This window comes from Rana temporaria, chromosome 3 (genome assembly GCF_905171775.1).
Source record: "Rana temporaria chromosome 3, aRanTem1.1, whole genome shotgun sequence".
In the NCBI taxonomy this organism is placed as follows: domain Eukaryota; kingdom Metazoa; phylum Chordata; class Amphibia; order Anura; family Ranidae; genus Rana; species Rana temporaria.
In genome coordinates this window covers 183,660,997-183,677,779 of record NC_053491.1, presented here as the reverse complement: position 1 = coordinate 183,677,779, position 16,783 = coordinate 183,660,997, and the positions used below count along the sequence as shown (strand labels likewise).

The window sequence follows — 16,783 nt, the reverse complement described above, 5'->3', positions numbered from 1 at the left end:
TAGTTACAAAGTAGCTAAGGTTGAATAAAGACAACAGCCAAAAATAAATAACAATGTGAATTTTTAAGAAAGGCAGATCATTTTTAGAATATAACTGCTGAAAGGACTTTCCTATAGAAAGGGCTCATTTTCATCGTTATTCACTATATAGAAGTTTGCTGGAATCTATAATATATGGTATATACTCAGAAGGACTGTCAATTCATGAGCCTGGGCATTTTTGTCAAGGACAAACGCAGCTGACATTTATATTCTCAAGTCTTTCTATATATACCATTAGCCAAAATAGGCTGCTACTCAAATGATAACAAGCGAACTGTGACTTTTGTCATACCTTTTATTTAAGTTATATCTGTTCATTTTCTGTTAGATGTGACATTTGGTGGGCTGTTCTTCTTTGACAGCAATCTATGTAAGCCTAGATATACATTAAAAGCATACTGCTTCTAATAAAGCACTGCAATTAAAGACAGGTGTCACACATCAAATAAACAATTTATTTAACACAATATATATTATTTTTTCTGTAACATTGGACAAGCTTATTCTTCAACGTCTACTGTTACAGCTAGATAATGGATGATATAGGCCATATGTGTGTTGCTGACACAATTGAAAAAGAGACCAGTTTAATAATACATGACTGTAATAGGATTTTTTAAAAGCACAGCAGGTGCAGTTCAGAGAGCCTGTATAGTAACGAGTGTCTGAGGCTATAATTAATGATTTTCCATGCATACAGCATTATGCTTTATGCGTCAAACATGGTATAGTAGCTCATGTTAGCTATTGAAACTCTAGGCTTTCACATTGTAAAACATAGCTTCTGTCAGCGTAGTGGATACATTTAATTAGCAATTCTCCAAAATGTTGTTCAATAAATAATTTATCATCAAATTATCAAAAAAAGGTAAAAAAAAAGAGGAAACAACAAGGGTATTAGATGCATATTGTTTTTCTTACCTAGCTACAGAGTCACACAGGTTGGCTTTTATGACTGTGGTAAATTATCACCAAGTAATCTTTGTGGTAGTCTGTAAACTCTAGCTAGAGATAACAGATTAGTGACATTCTAATTTGGAGAACCATAAACATAGGCTTATGATAGTTTAAAAAAAATCTTAAAGTCTAAAGTGGCTAGCTTTTTTTATAATAGAAAAAAAATAAACATAGTGTAATGCCCTGTACACACGATCAGTTTTTCCGACAGGAAAACCGTGTTTTTTTTGCTTGATTCTGAGCATGCACGTTTTTTGCCCGTCATAATTGCATACAGACTGCCGCGATTCCGGATAGGAATTTTACCTGTCACGAAAATTTAGATCCTGCTCTCAATTTTTTCTTGCCCGGAATTCTCACAGAAAAAGTGTGATGGAGCATACACACGGTCGGAATTCCTGACAAAAAGCTCACATCACACTTTTATTGTCGGGAAAACTGATCGTGTGTACGAGGCATTAGTGTATACATTAGTACAGCCTTGACAAATTCGCTGTAGTCAGAAACATTTATTCACAGCAACCACTTACTAAAAGAGTGAGTCCTGAAACAACCAAAGTGTACAGTTGTGCAAAAACACAAAAACACTGCAAAAACACTATCATGCTCTATAAATGTGTCCCCATATTCTTCAATCTTAACACAGCAATAAGGCTGTGATGGGACCATACCACTTGTTTATAATGAGCCCCTGCAAGTTCTTATTTCCATTTTAAGTCTTTCTTCAGATTTTATTATGGTGATGACAATACACTTAGGCATCACAAATGCAAATCAAATGAAAATAGGTTTAGGCAGTGCAACAGAGACTGAATGAATATTTCACTGTTTGTATAGTACGTGTACAACCTTTACCAAATGCTCTTCACATGCAAGACTCAATATTTACAATTTTCCCAATGAGAATTAGAAATGATGTGGTTGTTACAATAATCTAGTTCACATTTCAGTTGTTTTTCAATACCTCGGTTTTGGCAAAAGTCATATTTGGTCAGTATATGTTTTGGAAATAGCACTTGTACTTGATATGTTAAAGCCAAAAAGTATACAGTCTGCTATCTGCTAAGTACTATTTTGCATTGTGTTGGGAAGCTCTTATCATTATAAGTGATCAAATGAGGCATGTAATGATTGTAAAATATACATTATGACGGTTTACTTGGCCATTACACTCACAAATCTAAGGTGTGCAACTGTATGTTCATGCCTGTAGTAGGAAAGTTAGATTACAAGCTTCATCTGAACATAAGATCTGTATGCTCTGTCATGCTCTTTGGAGTTTGTTGGTAAAGGCCAGAAAATAAATAAGCACCCTTCATCTTGCATGTTCTTTTGCATGAGTACATGTCTCAAACTGTAATTTCACCCTTCAGCACTGGTTTGTCTCTAAGTCTTATTAATTAGTTAATTAGCTGTACTGTATGTTTTTTTATTATTTTCCTGCAAATGGAACTCCCTGTGTTTATTACAATAATCCTTATTGTACAATATTATTGTGGTGTAACAGCTGTGGGTAATTACTAATGCTTTGCGCTGAACACTGATTATTATGGTGTGGGTGGCTCTAATGATAATCCAGCATTTATGACCTTTCGTGTTCTGTGTTGCAGATGTTAAAATTCAGCAGTTTGTACAGTTTTTAAAAACATGTATTGTAAAAAAAAATGTATACATTTAAATAAAATGAAAAATAAATTCAAACCTTTGAAGAAAAATATTTTTTTTTGCTGGGCTTATTTTGTATGAAAATAATATGCTTTGAATATGGTTTTTGATCATGTTTTACAATAATATTTCAACATTTGATCTGCCACATGTGTAGGTTGGTTTTCTGTTAGAAAAGTGCTGTCATGCAGTTTTTGACAAGCTAAGCTTCCTTGGTCTGTCATTCAGAGCAGCACAAGTGTCCATGTTGTTTCTATGCTATGAGAACATAAACCAGACTTGGTTAATCCAAAGTTTGGATATCAGTCCCTTCTGGATTTAACCCAAGAGATTACATTGTTTCTAAAGGAAGAAGTTTTTTTTTACCTTAATTCATTCTATGCATTAACATAAAAAACCTTATATGTGCAGCAGACCCCATCAGCCCCCCTAATACCTATCTGAGCCCCATCTTGATCCAGTGATGTTGCACAAGAGCCTTTGCTTTCCAGGGACTCTCTGGCCTCATTGGCTGAGATAGAAGCGGGCGCCATTGTTGCCTACTGCTGTCAAAGTCAGTGACCCAATGAGGAGAGAGAGGGGGTGGGTCAGAGCCATGGCTCCATGTCTGAATGGACACACAGAGCAGCGGCTCAGGAGTCAGCCTGCTCAAGTACCTTCATAGCAAGCTGCTTGTTGTGGGGGCACTTGGCAGGTGGAGAGAACCAGGAGCATCGGTGAGGGACACGAGAGGAGGAGGATTGGGGCTGCGCTGTGCAAAACCATTGCACAGAGTAGGTAAGTATAACAGTCACTTCCAGCGCTAATAGGTCTTCCAAGGTGTGATGTAACAGATATCAGACAAAATGGTGATGTAAAAGGTATATATGGTATCCCAAAACTAGGTGGATGCTGCCTTCCTCAGATGGGGTAATCCGAAAGGAACTACAAGAAAAACAGAAATGGAAGGCGCGCACACCTAGTGCATTACCAAAGATAATTTAATAATAAAACATGTTTTTATATAAAAATAGGTATTCACAAAATGCAATTGACAAAAGGTCATAAACACTGTGCATGGAAATGCACAGAACACGGGGTACAGCTAACACGTTTCGGGGGTGCACCCCCTTCCTCAGAGCTAGGCTTGCGTGCTTCCATTTCTGTTTTTCTTGAAGTATAACATGTTTGTTATTGTTAAAAAAAAAAAGACTTTAATATCACTTTAAAGTAGCTGCTGGGGGCAAACCGTGGTACATATATATTATAGTGTCTTTATTTTTTTACAGGATAAGGATCGTGACTTCAATAAACAGAAATTAAGAAAGCTGTAAGTACATTTCCAAGAATTATTCTGAATTTTAACATGATCAATATATTATCAACAAATATTACATGAATGTTACATATATGTTAACAGCAAATACAGGTTCCCTATGAACAAACATAATAGAAAATAAAAGTGTATATATAAAGTATATATTTTTTATACTTTGTTATCAAGCCATCACAATCGTCTGTAATGGTCCACTGAGTTTGTGTGTCACATTAAAATAATATTAAATTGCACAGTTGTTAGCATATTTTATAGAACTATAATAAAAATAAACTTTCTTTGTGTTTTGTGCCAAGCGACACAAAAGCATTGCATGAAATGCTGTGTCAAAATGTGAAAGTTTGTATTTAATGTGCTTTGGTATGTTTAACTGTTTAATCTATAAGATGTTATAATATAGAGAAAAGACAAGCCTATAAATTTGTTATAGGGAATCTCGAGTAAAAACCTACCTGGGGCTCATAAACAAAAGAATAACAACTGGAAAAAAAAACTGAAAAAAGATAACTACTACATGCAACACATAAAAATTTGTAAGCTGAAATGTATTATGGTTTTGCTTTTAGGTTTAGGTTTTAAATCACTCGCTAACATGAGATTGAAATCATCCATGCAGTTTAACCCTTTAGTTATTTGCACACATGTCTCTCCAGTGCTTGGGATCTGCTAAATGAGTTCTGGAAGCAGTCATGTTTGTTTTAAAAAAATCATTTCTCGTACCAGAAACCACAACACAATGTATTGTGTATATTCAACCGTAAGAGCCGGTTCACACTGGAGCGACTCAGCCGCCTGACAAGTCGCGTCCCATTTTATTCACCAAAACCGTTCTAATAGGAGCGACGCAATTTGTTCCGTCTTAGAAAAAGGTTCTTGTACAACTTTGGGGGCGACCCGGGGCGACTTGCATTGACTTCTATACAGAAGTCATTTTGCAAGTCGCCTCTGAAAACGTCTTCAGGACGCCTTGCCGAGTCGCCCCCGAAGTCGTGCCGCCGCAGTGTGAACCGGCTCTAAGGTCTCTACTTGTATAATTATTACTGTGCAATACTGGTCTGATCTACGGTCAGTCAAGCAATCAACACACACACAATTGCACAGTGACTGACTGTACCTGCCTATTCTTGAAATTGTGAAATGATGACATTCGTAGAATTCTATTGATGGTAATGGATAAATGCACTTTTTCAGCACTTTTTCAGTTCTTTAGATTTACATAGGCCACTGCAAGAACTTGGCAAACACATTTCCCTATGAGATGTGTCATCAATTCAAGCATCTTGTGTTTTTTTTTATATATCCTTCTTCCACTTCTCACAGACATTTAGAATAAAGATCAATATTACATAAATAAAGGCATCTACTGATCCGCTTAGTAGTGAGAGGTTAGTTACATAGGATAAAGAATGATCCGGGTTTAGATAAAGATATGCAGAGATGCCTCATTCTCTTACACTATTGTTCATGCTTTCACAAACTACATTGACAATACTGCTTTATGGAAATACAAATTCATTGTCTGCCAGCACTTACAGTGCTATATTTGCTATATGAGTAGAGGTTGCTCATTTAGCAAATTTGTTGCCATTTACTTAGATTAGTGAATAAGGTAAAGTTGGGTTTACTTCAAACATCCATCCATACATCCTTTGCAAATGGTTGGGTATTCAAAGTGAACACGGCTTCACCTTTTTTTTTACCAAGCTAAGTGCTCTACTAATACTAATATCTACTAATACTAGTAGAGCCATGCTCTACTAATTTTGTAAATCAACCCCACTGAATCAGCCTGCTATGTGGATAAGTAGAACATTTGCTTTAGATTTTTACTAATCATCTACTTTTCCATAAAAAGAAATGGTGAACAATTTAGTCACAGTAACATTCTTGCTGGTCTGTAGCCCATATTCTTTAATCTGTTGAAAATCGTAAGCAGCATTTCTTTAATGGCCACATTAGTTTTCTAATAATGATTGATGCAGTAACTGTATTGTACTTGAGAAGTCATTAAAGGGAGTTTTTCTCTTCAGGTTTTAAAGAAAGCCGACACAGTTTTTTGTTTCCCTTTAAAACCCCATTGATTTAAATATGTTTCCAAAGCAGATGCTATGTTGGCTTTCCTTCCAGCTAAAGATAGCCAAAAAGTGGCAGCTGGCAATCAGAAACAGAAATCCAGGAACATAGATCTGTGGACATTTATTTTGATACAAATCATTTTTCCTATTATTTACCTAAAAATTTAAATATCAATTGCTTACGTTTTAGCGGTAAATAACACGTGGACAAGAAAGTACATTGTAAATGGTTCCATACATCCTATATTATTGCATTTGACTTGTAAATAAAGAAAAGTCTCTAAGGATAGTTTATTTATGGTTCTATATGTATCTATAGTTATTTAGCTGTCCATGCTGATTGTATAAAAATGTCACTAGTAAGTATTGTGTGATACTGTTGCTCTCTGTGGCTATTACTTTGCATAACTAGTCATGCATATGCTGCTTCAGTAAGCCCTAGTCAGATTTAAAGTATTTCTGTAGTCAGATTAAAACCATGCCAACAACATAACATTTAGGAATGTGCATCCCCTTTTTGCTCTTCTGTATCCCAGCAAAAACCCTCACTTTTTGATATAGGGAGAATAATTACACCTCCTTCCACATTTCACATTGCAGTGTTTAATGCTCCACTGGCCTATCATGGGGGCCAAAATTTTGCAATGTAGGAGAAAAAAAAGTGTGCCTATAATTATTCAAGACTACAAACGATATATCACCAATTTGAAATGTTGGTTGGATTTTTGGGGGGCTCCAGTGGCCTCTGAGAAGAACACGTGGAATAGTAAAGCCCAATACATGGTGTTTGCTGCTTTATCCTAATTACAGGTTTACTTTAACATTACCAACATATTTGGGATTTATTCCTAGTTTGTCTTAATATCTGCATTGTTTAAGTGACCACAATTATGCGACACAAGTCTCTGTACATTACAGATTTCTTGGCTAATGCCATTCCTTTACCTAAGGGATTTTAAGTTTAAGTCCCAACATCAAGACAAAATGGATGAGATTCTCTATTCCTCTATTACTATTTGATGTTTGACTTCCTATAAGTGTTTTATTTTTGTTTTGTTTTTTAACTGTAGATTTTTAATAACTGCTATATAAATGTGGTGTGCTTTTTCAGGTTTACCTGCTGCTATCATGTGGTAAAATGGCACAGCAAACAATTGTGTTAGATTTGTAATGCAGAATATAAATTGTTCAATGATAACCGTATTAACTTTTTCAGTTCATCTGTCTGTAGCAATAGCTGATCACACTGGCATGTTTTCATGGTGTTATCTTGTCTGACCAGTGATATGGCAGACTCCCAGCTGGAACCATCAGCCTAAATGTGCAAATATCTCAACTAAAATGTGAACCCCATATCAGCTCGTTATTGTACAAAAAAAGCTGCCAACTGATGCAGTTAGACAGTTTTACATTTATCTTGTTTCTTGTTTAAAAATGTTGGAGAAAACAATGAACAGGCAGCCTATCAGACTGCTCTGACTATTAAGTGGTTAAATCATTTGCATGGTTTAGACATGTCTCACTTTTTTAGGCAACTTTACAGACAAATTATTATAAAACAAATCTAATTGATCCCGACTCCATGGTAAAGAAAAACAAAGGATGACAGTCTTGACTGGTGTGCCAGCATACTCCTACAAAATATAATATACAAATTTTAACCATAAAATGTAAATCCACACTTTGACAAATCTGATGCTATAAAGCAGGGCAATGAAAGGTTAAGATAGCTAATTTAGTAAAGTTTACAAAGCATGGCATTTTTACAGTTTATGGAGTTCACACATTCTTTGCAAATTCTCATCTGGGCACAATGGAAGATTACTAACTAAATAGTAAAGATTTTTTATTTATTTTTTACAAAGTTGATTGTTTACTTCCATTGTTTAATCCCTTGCCCCCCAGCCCTTTAAGAGGATCCAAATGCTGAAAGGCGAAGGTGGGCTATCAGATGCTGTGACCACTGTGATTGGCTGTCAAAGCGATAACATGATCAGAAGCTCCTAATCGTATTATTGCATTGAGAGTCATTCATGACATGGTACTGTGCTAAGAGTATGCAGTGAGCGTGCTTTCAGCAGAGAATAAATGTTTCCATGGATGCCTATATGTGGCCACTTGGCGTTAAAGCCCACCCACCAGCCACATATATTCTTACAGTGGGCAGGAACAGGTTAAAATATCTATCTATCCAGAAAATGTTTGCAGAGTAAGGCCTCGTACACACTTGCTGGGAGATATTTTTTTGCAGAGGAAACCGGTCGTGTGTATACTTTCATCGAGAAACTCGACGAGCCAAAAAGAGAGCATGTTCTCTATTTCCTTGAGGGGAATGGAGAAAATTGGCTTGTCGAGTTTCTCGACGGCTTCACAAGGAACTCGACGAGCAAAACGATGTGTTTCGCCCGTCGAGTTTCTCGGTCGTGTGTACGAGGCCTTACTCTTTTAAAGCGTCAGTAAATTATTTAAAGTTTTCCGATATTTATTGTCAATTTGGCTAAAAAATATCTGTGCCTTTAAATGTGTATAGCCATTGCACCTGCGAAAAGATTTTATTGCTGCAGTCAACTGAAGATGCATGTAGCTAGTAGGACATTCAACTATAGCAACATATAGTATTCTTTATGGCTGGAATGGCCCTTTAAACATTTTAATGCACTGGGATGTGACTTCACCTAAGATATCACCACGTATCTGTTATCTTTATTATTTTAATTTTTCCATAAATGATACATTTGTTGCAATTACTTTATATTTATATAAAGTGAATTAATGTGTTACATAGTTACATAGTTAGTCAGGTTGAAAAAAGACACAAGTCCATCCAGTTCAACCACAAAAAATAAAAAAACAAAATAAAAAACACAGTAAAATCCTATACACCCAACTCCATACCCACAGTTGATCCAGAGGAAGGCAAAAAACCCCAGCAGAGCATGATCCAATTTGCTACAGCAGGGGAAAAAATTCCTTCCTGATCCCCCGAGAGGCAATCGGATTTACCCTGGATCAACTTTACCTACAAATCTTAGTACTCAGTTATATTCTGTACATTTAGGAAAGAATCCAGGCCTTTCTTAAAGCAATCTACTGAGCTGGCCAGAACCACCTCTGGAGGGAGTCTGTTCCACATTTTCACAGCTCTTACTGTGAAAAAACCTTTCCGTATTTGGAGGTGAAATCTATTTTCCTCTAGACGTAAAGAGTGCCCCCTTGTCCTCAGTGTTGACCGTAAAGTGAATAACTCAACACCAAGTTCACTGTATGGACCTCTTATATATTTGTACATGTTGATCATATCCCCCCTTATTCTCCTCTTCTCAAGAGTGAATAAATTCAGTTCCTCTAATCTTTCCTCATAGCTGAGCTCCTCCATGCCTCTTATCAGTTTGGTTGCCCTTCTCTGCACTTTCTCCAGTTCTCCGATGTCCTTTTTGAGAACTGGTGCCCAAAACTGAACTGCATATTCCAGATGAGGTCTTACTAATGATTTGTACAGGGGCAAAATTATATCTCTGTCTCTGGAGTCCATACCTCTCTTAATACAAGAAAGGACTTTGCTCGCTTTGGAAACCGCAGCTTGGCATTGCATGCCATTATTGAGCTTATGATCAACTAAAACCCCCAGATCCTTCTCCACTACAGATCCCCCCAGTTGTACTCCCCCTAGTATGTATGATGCATGCATATTCTTAGCCCCCAAGTGTTTAAATGAAAACTCAGGGTGGTCAATTTACTAAAGGAATACAATGTTCAGTTAGCCCAGTAAACTTTTGTTCATTTAAAATATGAAATTGTTTACAGAAGATTACAAAGAAAAAAGTTTGCTTGCATGTGAATGGATGATTGAAGTTAAGTGAGCACTATGGGCCAAATCCACAAAAGGGATACAACGGCGTAATTGCTGTAACGCCGTCGTATCCCTGTTCCTAACTATGGAACTGATCCACAGAATCAGTTTTCCATAGTTAGGCAGAAGATCCGGCATGTGTAAGGGACTTACACTGCCGGATCTTAGGATGCAGTACCGCATCCGCCGCTGGGGGCATTTTGTGTCGAAATGCCGCCTCGGGTATGCAAATTAGCACTTACGGAGATCCACAAAGCTTTTCAGCTTAGTTTTTTCTCCGTAAGTTTTAGTTTGCATACGCAAAATTAGGGCTGCTTTTACATGGTGTAAAGTAAGTACACCATGTAAAAGCAGACCTTTCTGTCCAGCGACGCGATTTTTTTTAAATTTAGATTTTTTTTTTTTCCGCCGTATCATTTTTTTTTCCGCCGTATCCTTTTTTATTTCCCGACGCAACTTTATTGACCCGTCGCAATCCACAAAGCTTGGCGTAACGTAATTTTGCACTATGCACGTCGGGAAAATGACGTCACGAGCATGCGCAGTACGGCCGGCGCGGGAGCGCGCCTAATTTAAATGGGAATCGCCCCCATTTGAATAGGAACACCTTGCGACTGTGAAATTTAAGTTACACAGCCCAAAATTTCTAGGTAAGTGCTTTGTGGATCGGGCACTTAGGTAGAAATTTTAAGGCACTGTAACTTAAATGAAAAAAATTAAGTTAGGCACGATCTTTGTGGATTTGGCCCTATATTCCCTTTGTAAATTAAACTTACTGTGCTTTAATTAATGAATTTCATCATGTGCTGCTTCAATTAACAATTTTGTATCTGAAGAAGTTTCTAGTAAACCTATGGCACTCTCTCCCTATTTAGACTTGATAAAATTACTATGCAACTATTATTGCCCGAAGCATGTTTCTCCATATATCTGAATATGTGTATACAGCTATACCATGCTACACTACAATCCCTGTATAAGTGGAAACACCATCCAAACTTGTTTAAAAAAACGCTTAAAGAGGAAGTAAACCCTGATGGGTTAATCTACCTCTTTATTCCCCTGCAAAATAAAAGCATAATGGGCAAGTATGCATTGCATACTTGCCCATTATGTGGCACTTACCTGCAAATGAAGCCTGTGATGTCCTCGCTGGTGGAAGCATCCATCTTCACCCCTCTTCCTTCCAGTGCCGTAGAGTCTGGCTCTGTGACTGGCCGGAGCCGCATGACATCACTCACGCGCATGTGCACAGGAGCCACTAGTCACGCCCCATGCTGGGGATGAAATGGCTCAGAGGGCCGTTTCTTTGCTGAGCATGCGATGATGACCTCATTGCACGTCTAGGAGATATTTACTGTACCAACAGGTAAGCCCTATTGTAGGCTTACCCATAGGCACAATACACATAAGGGGAGTTTACTGTTGCTTTAAGCTTTGATTGTCTATTTTATGACATATTACATTATTTTTCTTAATTCAGGATCACTGTAACTTTGTATATACTATACCTTGCTGATGCCCCTGGAAGCTGTAAATCACAGAACTAGATACTACTACTCAATTGATCTCCTCTTGCTTTCAGGGCCCATGCTGAGTGGCCATTTTCTGAATGAATGCAAATCATTTTCTGATTAGATGAGGCCTCTCCACCTCATCCAATCAGAGTATGCTTTGCATTTATTCAGAAAATGCAACACAAAGTGGAATGGCACTCATGCTTGGCAGCCGACCTCCTGTGTTCTTAGTGCATTGAGCAGACTGCTCAGCATAGGACCCAGAAACAAGTGGAGATCACTGAAGTAGAGGTGGGGGATCCAGCTTCCAGGGGCATTGGGCAGGTATGATATATACATCTTTATATTAGTCTATGTCAGATCAATGCAACCATGTAAAAATATACCAGGTCTGGAATTATTCTTTATATTAGGAAGGAAAAATAAAAATGATATGATGTAGATAAGAGATTAAATAGTTGTATTGATATCATGTATTTTTTTAACTGCTATCCACTTTCTATGTAATCTAATGGCTAAATTTTAAAAGCACTCACATATCTTGAATTTTCTGCCTCCTTTATCAATAACCAGGTTGAGGTATCAGTAGCCTTTAAGCTCTATCTACTGGATACGCTGGTCCAATTTACCATACAAGTCTCTGCTCAGTCTCCAGTGGCTTATTTGAAGGGATATTTAACCACTTCCATACAGGGCACGTATACACCTTCCCGCCCAAGCCAATTTTCAGCTTTCAGCACTGTCGCACTTTGAATGGCAATTGCGCGGTCGTGCTACACTGTACCCAAACAAAATTGGCGTCCTTTTTTCCCCACAAATAGAGCTTTCTTTTGGTGGTATTTGATCACCTCTGCGATTTTTTTTGCGCAACAACTAAAAAAAGACTGGAAATTTTGAAAAAAAAATACATTTTTATTTTTTTCTGTCAATTTTTTTGTAAATAAGTACGTTTTCTCTTTCAATTATGGGCACTGATATGGCGGCACTGATGGGCACAGATGAGATGGCACTGATGGACATCGATGAGGTAGTACTGACGGGCACAGATGAGGTGGCACTGATTGGCGGTGCTGGTATGCGGCACTGATGGGCGCTGATATGTGGCACTTATAGGCGGCACTGATGGGCACACATAGGCGGCACTGATGGGCCCACATAGGCGGCACTGATGGGCACACATGGGCACTCATGGGCGGCACTGATGGGCACTCATGGGCGGCACAGATGGGCACTGTGGGGTGGCACAGATGGGCACTGTGGGGTGGCACTGATGGACACTATGGGGCGGCACTGATGGACACTGTGGGGCAGCACTGATGGACACTGTGGGGCGGCACTGTTTTCCTTTTGTTGCCAGTCAGTGCCCATTTGTGGGCACTGATTGGCATCTTTATTTTTTTTTCCAGACTTTTTTTTTTTTTTTGACTTTTTTTTTTTTTTTTTGACTTTTTTTTTGCCCCGTTTTTTTTTTCTTCCTGCCCTTCCCTGGTGGTCCAGGGTGGGCTTCCCTGGTGGTCCATGTGGCGATCCAAAGGGGGGGCTGCGCTGATAAGCAATCAGCGCGACCCCCCCCTGTCAGGAGAGCCGCCGATCGGCTCTCCTCTACTCGCGTCTGTCAGACGCGAGTGAGGAAGAGCCATCAACGGCTCTTCCTGTTTACATCGTGATCGGATTGGACACGGCTGATCACGTGGTAAAGAGTCTCCGTGAGAGACTCTTTACCGAGATCGGTGTTGCGGGGTGTCAGACTGACACCCCGCAACAACGATCGCCGCGATGCGCGTCCCCGGGGGCGCGCAGCGGCTCAGAATCCTGAGGACGTCATATGACGTCCAGTCAGGATTCTACAACCACTTTGCCGACGTCAATTTGTCATTGGCGGGCGGCAAGTGGTTAACATATAAGGTTCTATCATTGCACCAAGGTGTTCACCAAATTGTCTACGAACACTATGGAAACACAAATTTTTCTCAAAAATAATAATAAATTATTATTAAATAATGCAGTGCAGTAATTTTTAGCCATATCCATCTGATACATGTGGAAAGCTGCTCATTTGCTAGTAACTCATACTACCTCACTGACTCCACCCTGGACCTCTACTTCTTATCCATTCAAATTAGGGCTTCTGTTAGCTATTTGTTCTGGTTCTCCACATAATGCATTACCCTCCTTAAAGAGTTACTGTTGGTGATACTTCTTCCATGCTGTGTAGCTCCAGAAATAAACCATAGGGACCTTAGCAAAAAAAAATAATTTAATCATAATTCCCTTAGCAACAATTCCCTGTAAAGTTTCAGCTGGATGGTGGCACTTCTCAAATTAGTGTGAAACATTTTGTACATAAAAAAGCACATTTCTTTTATAAAATGCCATAATGGAAAATTCTGAATTTGCATTGGATCATTATGCTATGAAATGAGTAAAGGCTACAGACTGAAGAAAGTAGCAAGATTACTAGTTTCTTTTACTTTTAGGTTACACACCTTGTCTGTTTGTTCCCACTCACCCCGTGTGCTTATTTTACAGTTATTTTAGGGGTTGATTTAGTAAAGGCAAATCAACTGTGCACCTTTGCAAGTGCAGTTTTCCATAGCTTAGTACATAAGGTAAAGCTTCACTTTACAAAATGGGGAAAACATTTATTTTTACTTGCACATGATTGGATGATGGAAGTCAGCAAAGCTCTCCCTCATTGAAGAAGCTCTGCAGCAACCGCAAAAGAGCACAGTCTATTAGTCAGGCAACCCCTTCAATAACAACAATCGCTAAAACTGAAATGTTAGCAAGGCATATATTGTTCAAAAATGACATTATTGATAAAAACCAGAGCTCGTTGTAGGGTTATCATATTACACCTCTACACCTCTGACAATATTTGAAATGTATTTTATTATGTAACTTAGTAACCTAAAATTAGGACCAGTTTAGAGTTGCAGCTGAACTCCTGAATTCCCAGGCAGCAGTGGGAAGTGCTTTTGAAAAACAAGCATCTTACTGGTTATACTATGTCAGCAATAGTAACCAGTAATATACATAACACTGTGTAGAGTTTAAAAAAATGTGTATACTGACAGAATAAATCTATTTTTAACAAAGTGTTACCTTGGTTGAGTCCATTGATGTAACCCAGCATTACCATATTTCAGCTGTACTGATTGTGCATTTTCAGTAGTTATATCAATTTACATAATTAATATAGAGTGTTTTTATTTTACAATATAACCATGGTCTGTACATGTAATGTGAGTTAATCAGCATTCACAGGCACTTTATCACATAACAGTACTTTGTCCCTCAGGCAAATTATCTCTGCATAAGAAGTTTACAGTATCCTTCAGTTAATTGGAAGTCATAGAAGTACAAGAGATTGCATATGTCTTAATGGGATAGGAACAACTTAATTACCAAAATACAGTCACACATTGTCTGTTTGACTTTTTATTTTAAACACTGAAAATTAGTTACTTAAGTACTTTGTTTACTAATTTATAAGCGGCAGCATTGTGGTTAAGTGGTTAAGGCTGGCCATACACAGAGCAAATTTCTTTCCTGCAACACGGTCCATTCACTCTTCCTCCAGCTTTCTAACAGAAGGCATGAGCAGAAAGCTAGAGGGAGAGTGTATAGAAGCCTGACATTGCTCCCACAATCCACTTACTGTATAATTGTATGCAATGCTTTGCAGGCTCCTGTGGGAAAAATTATAAATATACATTTTTTTTCTTGGGGACAGAGTTTGACGCCAAACTAAAAAAAAATAAAAACACAGTATAGATACAGTATACTGTAATTTTACAGATTACATTACTGTATCAAATAATTTCACATCCCCTTTGTCCCTAGTGGTTTGTCCAGTGCCCTGCATGCAATTTTACATTATAAATATTTTTTTTTCTGCCTGGAAACTGGAGATTGTCCATAGCAACCAAAAAGTGTCCCTTTACATCAAAAGTGTGGTTTTAGACAGCTAGAAAACAGCGATCATAAATTAGAATCCCTTGCAGAATTGAGCGATAGTGATTTGTGGGGAAATTTGTCATCAAACACTGAAAGTAATGACAGCGACAATTCTGCAACTGAGCAAATTTCTGTGTTTTTGATTTTCATTACATTATTGAATAATTGTTATTATTTATATAATTATTTATAGTTATTTATTATATTATAATTTATTATTTTGCATTTCAAATGTTATCATACCCGGGATGTCTACTAGACTCTTGTTTGGACAGATTTAAGTGAATTATACCTAAGAATTGCAGACCTACAATATAAAACGCCAAATTTCCATGTAAAAATCTGACCTAATCATACCGCCAGGGAGGTTAAGGTGAAAAAACACATAGGTTTACAACCCCTTTAAGTATTAATATCACTGGTGTGGATTTGACAACATTATCATTTAATGTAGTTTTAAGGTAGTGTGTCAAAAAAAGAAGAAGCTGTCCATACATTTCAGACAAATGTGTGCACAAAATGGCAACTCTCTCTGTCCAAAAATCTAATGTACGTTCACTGTATTTAATAAACTCACTAGGGTTAAGTTTGATGGAGGCAAGAGCTTCACAATATGTTTTTGGATTGCGGGAAGGTATGTTAAACAAAACTAAATATATAGCAGGACTTTTTAGGGTGTACCCTCTCAATAAATTACACAACAAAATAGGTTACACGTTTTATTTTATTAATATTGACTGATGATCTAATATCCATGTCATTTAATTTAGTTTGTTTTTTAAAATAAAAACACTGATATATATAATCAAATGTAAGTCATCGTCACACCCTTAAAGAAGCCAAATATTCCCAAGTACCCAATTTACAGTATTACTACAGATTACATCTCAAGTCTGAATATCCAGCACTGATAGACAACTTCTGTTGATCAGAAGATATTCCGTATGAAAGCCAGATGTCCCCACAGTATTCTTATGAAACACAGGAAAATTGGGGGCATGGGGGTTCCTAATATTAAGGACTATCAAATGGTGGCAATCCTAGATCAAGCCAAATCATGATTTAACGCTTCAGATCAAATCCATTGGTGCAGGGCAGAACAAACCCAGTTAGGACGCGGTGAGATTAAAAACTTGTTGCTCTCAACATACCTTGGTAAACATTTGCCTTATAAGAAATTTCCGACCATAGCAGCTACGTTGCAGGCTTGGGGATACTCTATGGCAAGTAAAAACCCTTATGTTGTCCACAGAAAAATACCCATCCCAGTGACAGCGCTCTCATTCCTATCTCCAAACCTATGTGTGTAACATTGGGAGGAGTATGGTATCAAGTATATATCGGACCTGTTCGTCCGAGATCATATTAAACCGTTCTCAGAATTACAACTTACAAATTCTAT

The 16,783-nt window shown here is 37.8% G+C and overlaps 1 protein-coding gene across 3 annotated transcripts in view; it reads left to right on the top strand.

The window, feature by feature from the left end:
* Window positions 1–16,783, top strand: part of SYT1 (synaptotagmin 1) — a 738,111-nt gene that overhangs the window by 251,582 nt on the left and 469,746 nt on the right. For all 3 annotated transcript variants that reach the window (XM_040343936.1, XM_040343935.1, XM_040343939.1), the window contains exon 4: window positions 3,933–3,973. The gene's annotated coding sequence lies outside the window, so the exon portion shown is untranslated. The remainder of the gene's footprint in view (window positions 1–3,932; window positions 3,974–16,783) is intronic.